Here is a 10,937-nt window from a genome sequence, read left to right on the forward strand (position 1 = left end):
CTGTTTGGAGTATTGTAAGCGGGATACTTTGTGGCATTTGCGTAGTAATGGCTTTCTTCTGGCGACTCAACCATGCAGCCCATCTTTCTTCAAGTGCCTCCTTATTGTGCATCTTGAAACAGCCACACCACATGTTTTTCGAGAGTCCTGTATTTCACCTGAAGTTATTTGTGGGTTTTTCTTTGCATCCCAAACAATTTTCCTGGCAGTTGTGGCTAAAATTTTAGTTGATGTACCTGACCGTGGTTTGGTTTCAACAGAACCCCTCATTTTCCACTTCTTGATTAGAGTTTGAACACTGCTGATTGGCATTCTCAATTCCTTGGATATCTTTTTATATCCCTTTCCTGTTTTATACAGTTCAACGATCGTTTCCCGCAGATCCTTTGACAATTCTTTTGCTTTCCCCATGACTCGGAATCCAGAAACGTCAGTGCAGCACTGGATGAAAGATGCAAGGGTCTGCAAGGAGTCCAGAAACTCACTGACCTTTTATACACACACACTAATTACATGCAAACAGATCACAGGTGAGGATGGTTACCTTTAATAGCCATTCAAACCCCTTTGTATCAACTTGTGTGCATGTTATCAGGCCAAAATCACCAGTGTATGTAAACTTTTGATCAGAGTCATTTGGGTATTTTCTATTGTGATTATGATTTAAAAAGAGTAAACACAGTTGATTGATAACAAATGTCTTAAGCTAAACATTAACCATGAGTGAAAGAAATGTTTTTGTGTTATCATTTATATCTTCTGAAAAATGGCCAAGAAATCATAATTTCTGCCAGGGTATGTAAACTTATGAGCACACCTGTATTTGAGCATAGGAGAAGAGATATTGTCATTGTGTGTGTTAACGGATTCAATAAACAAACGACTTCCCGAGCTGCAAATCTTTATCACAAATATATACAGTATATGTATGTATGTATGTATGTGTGTGTATATATATATTTATATATATATATATATATATATATATATATATAATCTGAGTATCTCCCAAAAGTGAGTACACCCCTCACATTTTTGTAGATATTTTATATCTTTTCATGTGAAAACACTGAAGAAATGACACTTTGCTACAATGTATAGTGAGTGTACAGCTTGTATAACTGTAAATTTGCTGTCCCCTCAAAATAACTCAACACACAGCCATTAGTGTCTAAACTGTTGGCAACAAAAGTGAGTACACCTCTACAGTATCTCACAAAAGTGAGTACACCCCTCACATTTGTGTAAATATTTGATTCTATCTTTTCATGTGACAACACTGAAGAAATTACACTTTGCTACAATGTAAAGTAGTGAGTGTACAGCTTGTATAACAGTGTAAATTTTCTGCCCCCTTAAAGTAACTCAACACACAGCCATTAATGTCAAAACTGCTGGCAACAAAAGTGAGTACACCCCTAAATGAAAATGTCCAAATTGGTCACAATTAGCCATTTTCCCTCCCTGGTGTCATGTAATTCGTTAGCGTTACAAGGTCTCAGGTGTGAATGGGGAGCAGGTGTGTTAAATTTGGTGTCATCACCCTCACTTTCTCATATTGGTCACTGGAAGTTCAACATGGCACCTCATGGCAAAGAACTCTCTGAGGATCTGAAAAAAAGAATTGTTGCTCTACATAAAGATAGCCTAGGCTATAAGAAGATTGCCAAGACCCTGAAACTGAACTTCAGCATGGTGGCCAAGACCATACAGAGGTTTAACAGGACAAGTTCCACTCAGAACAGGCCTCGCCATGGTCGACCAAAGAAGTTGAGTGCACATGTTCAGCATCATATCCAGATATCCAGAGGTTGTCTTTGGGAAATAGTTGTATGAGTGCTACCAGCATTGCTGCAGAGGTTGAAGGGGTGGGGGTCAGCCTGTCAGTGCTCAGACCATACGCCGCACGCTGCATCAAATTAGTCTGCATGGCTGTCATCCCAGAAGGAAGCCTCTTCTACAGATGATGCACAAGAAAGCCTGCAAACAGTTTGCTGAAGACAAGCAGACTAAGGACATGTTTTACTGGAACCATGTCCTGTGGTCTGATGAGACAAAGATAAACTTAGTTGGTTGAGATGGTGTCAAGCGTGTGTGACGGCAACCAGGTGAGGAGTACAAAGGCAAGTGTGTCTTGCCTACAGTCAAGCATGGTGGTGGGAGTGTCATGGTCTGCATGAGTGTTGCTGGCACTGGGGAGCTACAGTTTATTGAGGGAACCATGAATGCCAACATGTACTGTGACATACGGAAGCAGAGCATGATCCCTTCCCTTTGGAGACTGGGCCGCAGGGCAGTATTCCAACATGGTAACGACCCCAAACACACCTCCAAGACGACCACTGCCTTTCTAAAGAAGATGAGGGTAAAGGTGATGGACTGGCGAAGCATGTCTCCAGACCTAAGCCCTATTGAGCATCTGTGGGGCATCCTCAAGTGGAAGGTGGAGGAGCGCAAGGTCTCTAACATCCACCAGCTCCGTGATGTCAACATGGAGGAGTGGAGGACTCCAGTGGCAACCTGTGAAGCTCTGGTGAACTCCATGCAAGGCAGTTCTAGAAAATAATGGTGGCCACACAAAATATTGTCACTTTGGGCCCAATTTGGACATTTTTCACTTACAGTATCTCACAAAAGTGAGTACACCCCTCACATTTTTGTGAATATTTTATTATATCTTTTCATGTGACAACATTGACGAAATGCACTTTGCTACAATGTAAACTAATGAGTGTACAGCTTGTATAACAGTGTAAATTTGCTATCCCCTCAAAATAACTCAACACACAGCCATTAATGTCTAAACCGCTGGCAACAAAAGTGAGTACACCCCTAAGTGAAAATGTCCAAATTGGGCCCAAAGTGTCAATATTTTGTGTGTACACCATTATTTTCCAGCACTGCCTTAACCCTCTTGGGCAGGGAGTTCCCCAGAGCTTCACTGGAGTCTTCTTCCACTCCTCCATGACGACATCATGGAGCTGGTGGATGTTAGAGACCTTGTGCTTCTCCACCCTCTGTTTGAGGATGCCCCACAGATGCTCGATAGGGTTTAGGTCTGGAGACATGCTTGGCCAGTCCATCATCTTTACCTTCAGCTTCTTTAGCAAGGCAGTGGTCGTCTTGGAGGTGTGTTTGGGGTCGCTATCATGTTGGAATACTGCCCTGCGGCCCAGTCTCTGAAGGGAGGGGATCATGCTCTGCTTCAGTATTTCACAGTACATGTTGGTTCCCTCAATGAACTGTAGCTCCCCAGTGCCGGCAGCACTCATGCAGCCCCAGACCATGACACTCCCACCATGCTTGACTGTAGGCAAGACACACTTGTCTTTGTACTCCTCACCTGGTTTCCGCCACACATGCTTGACACCATCTGAACCAAATAAGTTTATCTTGGTCTCATCAGACCACAGGACATGGTTTCAGTAATCCATGCCCTTAGTCTTCTTGTCTTCAGCAAACTGTTTGCAGGCTTTCTTGTGCATCATCTTTAGAAGAGGCATCCTTCTGGGATGACAGCCATGCAGACAAATTTGATGCAGTGTGCAGCGTATGGTCTGAGCACTGACAGGCTGATCCCCCACCCCTTCAACCTCTGGAGCAATTCTGGCAGCACTCATATGTCTATTTCCCAAAGACAACTTCTGGATAGGATGCTGAGCACATGCACTCAACTTCTTTGATCGACCATGGTGAGGCCTGTTCTGAGTTGAACCTGTCCTGTTAAACTGCTGTATGGTCTTGGCCACCATGCTGCAGCTCAGTTTCAGGGTCTTGGCATTCTTCTTATAGCCTAGGCCATCTTTATGTTATGCAACAATTCTTTTTTTTCAGATCCTCAGGGAGTTCTTTGCCTCGAGGTGCCATGTTGAACTTCCAGTGACCAGTATGAGAGAGTTAGAGCGATAACACCAAATTTAACACACCTGCTCCCCATTCACACCTGAGACCTTGTAACACTAACGAGTCACATGAGACCGGTGGGAGGGAAAATTGCTAATTGGGCCCAATTTGCACATTTTCACTTAGGGGTGTACTCACTTTTATTGCCAGCAGTTTAGACATTAATGGCTGTGTGTTGAGTTATTTTGAGGGGACAGCAAATTTACACTGTTATACAAGCTGTACACTCACTACTTTACATTGTAGCAAAGTGTCATTTCTTCAGTGTTGTCACATGAAAAGATATAATAAAATATTTACAAAAATGTGAGGGGTATACTCACTTTTGTGAGATAATGTACGTCACCGGTGCATGCGCTCTGAAGGTCCGGCATACCTTGCCTGATCTTCAGAGCTTTGTGCTCGGGAGTGACGTCATCGCGGCTCCGGCCAATCACGTAGCCGGAGAGCTCAAACCCAGAACAGAGACCGGAGGAAGATGTCAGCAGTGACAGCGCGCCACTGGAAGGCTTCGTTCCAGGGTAAGTATTTCATAATGTGCTGCAATTACCTTACAGGTGTTTGTTTTTTTTTTAAACAGTCGTGGTTTACTACCACTTTAATGACATTGGCTGTATGTTTGGGGTTGTTGTCCTGCTGCAAAATAAATCTGGGGCCCATCACCCTGATGGTATGGCATGATGGATAAGTATTTGCCAGTATTTCTCAGCATTGAGGACACCATTGATCCTGTCCAAATCTCCAACTCCATTTGCAGAAATGCAGCCCCAAACTTGCAAGGAACCTCCACCATGCTTCACTGTTCCTGCAGACACTCATTATTGTACCGCTCTCCAGTCCTTTATGAACAAACTGGCTCCTGCTACAGCCAAATATTTCACATTTTGACTCATCGGTTCAGAGCACCTGCTGCAATTTTTCTGCATCCAAGTTCCTATGTTTTCATGTATAGTTGAGTCACTTAGCTTTGTTTCCACATCCTATGCTCGAAAACAAAAAATAGCTTTGGAGAAGGGGGGCACTACATGTACATTTTTGTTTTTACATTTCATTTGGCCAGGAGCAATATTTTTTAAATGCTTGAAGTGAAAATAAACATGCCCAGTTCCTTTAAATAACATGCCTGGGGGTGCCCCAATCCTATGTGTGAAGGGGCACATCCCTGTGATGTACAGAAAGTACTTCAGCTGCACCGACATTTACAAAGGAAAAAAGTGTTTAATAAGCATTTTTTGCCAAATGTTTTATAACCTAACAAAATAGCTCTAAACATGTCCTGTCTTAAGCGATCTGGAATCTCTACTCTGAGACGACGCTTTAGATAAGGTCCTGTCTACTATTCACAAACAGTTGTTTACAGCGGTTGGTGAGCTCCTTTCGTGCTGCAGAGTGGCTTGGGAGGCAGTTGTAACGAAAGGTCCCACACTCCGCTTGAGTGCTTTTGTCATATACCGCTTCCTCCCAGTCTGAATATAGATATCAGATATTCCACCCTCTAACAACAACAAAACAAGACAATACTCATTTGGTTGCTGAACATGGACTGTTTATTGAAAACACAGGTAATACTCTGGACAATCCCCCCACCTTTGCATTCCGGGCGGGGTAGACTGTCCAATCAGCAGTGAGAGCTGTTGGAGGAATTCGCCCCCACCAATCTCACAGCTAATCTACATACACATCCCATAATATCCAAGGCAGACAGACACACTAGAACATTGGAATACAGCCACATCCCAAACGACCCAGCAAAGAGTACACAACAAAATGAGACAATATACCAACCACCCTAAGCTGGCAGAGACCATCATGGCCTCCTTAATAATGTCCTTTGGCATTACATAACAGAATATCTTCCTAAATGCTTGTAGCTCCCTCAAATGCCAGGGCCCATAGTCGATAGGCAAGAGGCCAGCATTCAGTCCCCTCCAAAAGCCTCTGTCCCAGGTGAGTCTGTCACAGCAGTGTTCCCTCAGATGGATGGGAATGAATGGGATGATATTTAGGATATTAACTTTACCAGGCTGGTGTCGGCCAGAGATCATCTTATTCCATTTAAATTTTTACGTGGCATTTACCATACTCCAGCCAGATTGGCTAGAATATTCCCTACCCAGTCGGCCCTGTTGCTGGTGGTGCACTTCATTAACCGCACATTTTTTACATATATTCTGGAATTGTGTGATTATTCAAAATTTTTGGCGGGGGGGTCACTGAGTGTATAGAGGATGAAAAAAGGCAGCGCATAATAAACATACAGAATACTGCAATGGTGTAGTGAAACGAAAAGTCCATATAAAAGTCAATAAACTAAGTATATGACAGGCAAGAAATAATTGCCTGTAACCAAAGTGTATGTGATAGAAGAAGTCCAACAGTGTGTAAACACAAAAACAGCAACCCGGAAATGTGGATCCCAAAGTGTTGGTAATGGAGGTGCTGATCTGTCTGTGTGGAAACAACCTCAAAAGGAAGCACCATGAACAACTGAATAGTAAGTGTATGCCCTTACCAGATCAGGTGGTCTCTACTGTCAGAGACATAGAGTCTTCAAGGCAGTGTGCCACACATGGCAGATGTAGTGATGTCCTGGTGGTTGGAACGTCTGAGACGGGCTCCAGGGGAAATGAAAGGGCCATACAAGTCGACCGTCACTTCTGGAACTCAAGAGTGGAATCTTGTAGGAAGGGTGTAACAGGCCGGGACACCCACTCACGTCAGGATAATATGTGGAGAAAAGAATATTGCTTCCACATAGTGTAGATAAAAAAGGGGGGTATTTTATTTCTAAAAGACCGATATCAATAAAAGTGATCACAATAAAATGAGGGGCAACATGGAGAGTGATATAGCAGCCCTACGCGTTTCGACCTAAGGGTCTTCAACTGGGGCATAGATCACCTCTTCCACATTGCCTATATTTATAAATACAATATATGATACAGGACCAATCAAACAGAAAGGAAAAAAGCATTACTTCATCTCATTGGAGTAGAGTAACCATCTGACTAACCAACCCACAGCTTAGTCAAATGGACCAATGGTATTTGACAACTGGAAGACATGCGTGCCAAACAGCCAACCAGCAGACCGACCGGAAGATCTAGTCGCCACGGCCGCAGGTCCGCATGTCAAACAAAAAGGATTGTCATCATGACAAAAAGACAGCGAAAACGCGGGTCTCAGGTCACGAGACAAACGAGGAATACATCAAGTGACCGCAGGAAGGGAAGATCTCAAAACAATTAAAAACCATCCCCATGGTCACACAGTGCATCACATGACCACACTTACCCACGTGACCAGTATCGTAGGTCCCTGGAAAAAGGTTAGAAGGGGATATTACTGCACTTTGTTTGGTAGTCACGGCAATCCCCTAAATTCGGTTAATGGAACAAAATCAAAATATATGAACATTATCAATATTAAAAGGAGAGACAAATTCCATGGTATGGGGACACAATCAGAACGCGGAAAAATAAAAAATAAAAATCACCCAACCGAAAGTGGCCCCAAACACAGGAAATGTGTCCCTAACAGAAAAACAGAATACTGAAACTCTGAATAAATGAGAAGAGATATTCTGGCTGCCCCGAGGCCCAAACAAAAAATGGGAGGTGGCGCCCAAAATAAGTACACGAGTGCCCATACCGGAAGTAGTCCCAAATAGGGACAAAACGTGAAACTACAAAAGGGGGGTCTCTAAGACTGATTAATGAACGAGTTGAGGTTCCACTCCACGTTCAATCGGAACGGAAAGTAGGACCTCAACTCATGTACAGGGCTGGATTAGCCACAAGGACACCGAGGCCAGGACTCGGGGCGGCAGTGGTGTAGGGGCGGCGCCGCTCCTGCAGCGACTTCATGGCCGCCCCCCCTTTCGTGCTGCCCATTAAAGTCTATTATGGGCACCAGTGCCCATAGAAAAGATGGCCGCGAGCCGACCACGCAACTGCACATGCGCCGTTCCGAAGCCGGCCGGGCTCGGGAAAGCTCGTAAGCGCTCGGCCGGGCGGCGCATGCGCAGTAGCGTGATTGCGTCGCCCGGTGCCATTTTTAAAAAAATTGAGAGTAGCTAGTAGTGTCAGCGGTGCGGCGGCGGGGAGAGAGATGACATCTCTCATTGCTCGCACCGCTGTTCCGCCCTCCTCCTTCTGATGGCAGGCAGCATGGCAACATTGGCAAGGGACATCCCCATCTGGTGGCATGGTACATCCCCATCTGGTGGCAAGTGACATCCCCATCTGGTGGCAAGTGACATCCCCATCTGGTGGCAGGCATGGTGGCAAGTGACATCCCCATCTGGTGGCAAGGGACATCCCCATCTGGTGGCAAGTGACATCCCCATCTGGTGGCAAGTGACATCCCCATCTGGTGGCAGGCATGGTGGCAAGGGACATCCCCATCTGGTGGCAAGTGACATCCCCATCTGGTGGCAAGGGACATCCCCATCTGGTGGCAAGGGACATCCCCATCTGGTGGCAGGCATGGTGGCAAGTGACATCCCCATCTGGTGGCAGGCAGCGTGGCAAGTGACATCCCCATCTGGTGGCAGGCAGCGTGGCAAGTGACATCTCCATCTGGTGGCAGGCAGCGTGGCAAGTGACATCCCCATCTGGTGGCAGGCATGGTGGCAAGTGACATCCCCATCTGGTGGCAGGCATGGTGGCAAGTGACATCCCCATCTGGTGGCAGGCATAGTGGCAAGTGACATCCCCATCTGGTGGCAGGCATAGTGGCAAGTGACAAGAGATGGTGGCAAGTGACACGCTCAGGGCTCCCAATGATGATTATACTATTTCAGTTTATATTACAATGTAATGATAGAAGTAATGTGTTTCAATCATCCTGACACCATAACAACCATGGTGCCGGGGATGATTGAAGCACTAACACCAGCCATTGCCTTGAAAAATTGCCTGCGAAAAATCCTTACCCTTCGCGCGCTTACCCTGAAGTATTTTTAGTCTGTACAATTAAAGCCAGTTATTTTCAGTGTTCTCATGTGTGGAGATATGTTTTTAATTGATCTATTGTAGAAGTCATCGATAAAGGACGTGGTGTGTGTGTATGTGTGTGTGTGTGTGGGGGGGGGGGGCGGCATTGAAAGACCCGGCCTTGGGGCGGCAAAGGGAGTAAATCCGGGCCTGCTCATGTATCCAATACGTCTCAAGGCGAGAAACCCCGCGTAGGCGGGATTCGCCCCACCAATGAGGAACAAATTTGTCAATCACTTGGAATAATGTACCTGTAGGATCCTTATTGTGATACTGTAAATAATAACGTGGTACTGTATGTTTGCTTTTCCCACCCCTAATCCCAGCAGCATGTTCATTGACTCTAATGGAAAAAGTCCTGATGGTAAGGCCAACGTATTGCTTGTGGCAAGGACAGGTGAGCAAATACACAATGTATTGGGAAGCACAGGTGGTAAAATGCTTCATGGAGTAAATACGTGAAGTAACAGTACATTTAAATCAGTATCAGTATCAGTTTTGTGTCTCCCACCTATATTGTGGAGACACACGTTACATCTACGACATGGGTAATAACCCTTACACTGCTGGAAGAAAGATACCTTTTGGGGGGGGTCAATCACATTCGGGGCAACTTGCCCCTGAATGGACCGTGCACCCCTAAAGATAACACCAACCTGTTCAGGAAGAACAGGACCAAGCAGTCTGTCGTTCAAAAGCACCTTCCAATGTTTTCTAAAAATTTCCCTAATCTGTTTAGATTGAGTGGAATAGGTGGTAAAGAAGGACCATCTAAATCTGGAATCTAGAGTTTCTTTGGGACGCTCCGCTAAAGTGGAGCATCTCTCTGTTAACAGAACTTTATTAATCTCGACATCCAATACATCTGAGTTGTAACCCTTTTCTAAAAATCTGTTCTTGAGGACTTGAGACTGAGACAGGTAGTCTGAAGTTCTTGTACAGTTACGACGTAACCTCAAGAACTGACTACGGGGAATTGACTTCAACCATTGGTCCTGGTGGCAACTATCGACCGGAATGTATCCATTCCGGTCAGTGGGTTTGAAGTATGTCTTAAACTCCAAATGTTGTTCAACCACCATAATCTCAAGGTCTAGGAAATGAACTGAGGTGGTACTAGCTTCATAGCTCAAAACAATCCCCCGGTCATTGAGATTAAGTGTAGCCATGAAGTGGTCCAAGGACATGCGGTCTCCATCCCATAGGAGGAGGATGTCGTCAATATATCTGGCCCAGAGAACCAACTCGGGTCTCCGGGAGGCATAGACGACATCCTCCTCCCACTGGGCCATATAGAGGTTGGTAAGACTGGGGGCGAACTTCGCCCCCATAGCCACACCTCTTTTCTGCAGATAAAACTGGTTTTGAAACCAGAAATAGTTATGCCGAGTGGCAAATTTCAAAAGCTGCATAATAAAGTTCCGTTGTAAAGAAGGAAGTCTGGTATCTCTTGACAAATAGTTCTCAACAGAGTCGAAGCCTAAACTGTGAGGTATGCACGTGTAAAGTGCAGCTACGTCTGCTGTGACCAAAATCATCCCTTCTTTGAATTCGACTGACTCAAGCAATTTGATAGTATCTCTGGTATCCTTCAACTATGAAGCAGTAGAACAAACCAAGGGTTGTAAATAAAAATAAACATATTTCCCTATACAGGCCGTGACCGAGTCGATCCCGCTGACCAGGGTCGGGACAAGGGGTGGGCAGGAGGGGCGTCTGCCCTGGGCACTGAGGTATCATGCGAGGTGCGGGGGCACTCCAAGGAGATTGGGGGCAGAGGATTTGTGTTCGGAAGGAGGAATTTGGGGGGCCGGAAAGAGGTAAGAATTGTTCTAGGAGAGGAAATTTTGGGAGGTGTACTAGGAGTGGTGATTTGGGGGGGTTGTTGAGTGGGGGGGGATGGGAAAGAGGTTTAGTGCTAGGAGGGAGGATTTGGGGGGTTTGTGCCAGAAAAAAATAAACTTGTGTGGCGGGGGGGGGGGTTGTGCTAGGGGGGAAGTGTTTTTAGGAGGGGGATTTGTGCTTGTAGGGAAGATT

This window comes from Aquarana catesbeiana, linkage group LG07 (genome assembly GCF_042186555.1).
Source record: "Aquarana catesbeiana isolate 2022-GZ linkage group LG07, ASM4218655v1, whole genome shotgun sequence".
NCBI lineage: Eukaryota > Metazoa > Chordata > Amphibia > Anura > Ranidae > Aquarana > Aquarana catesbeiana.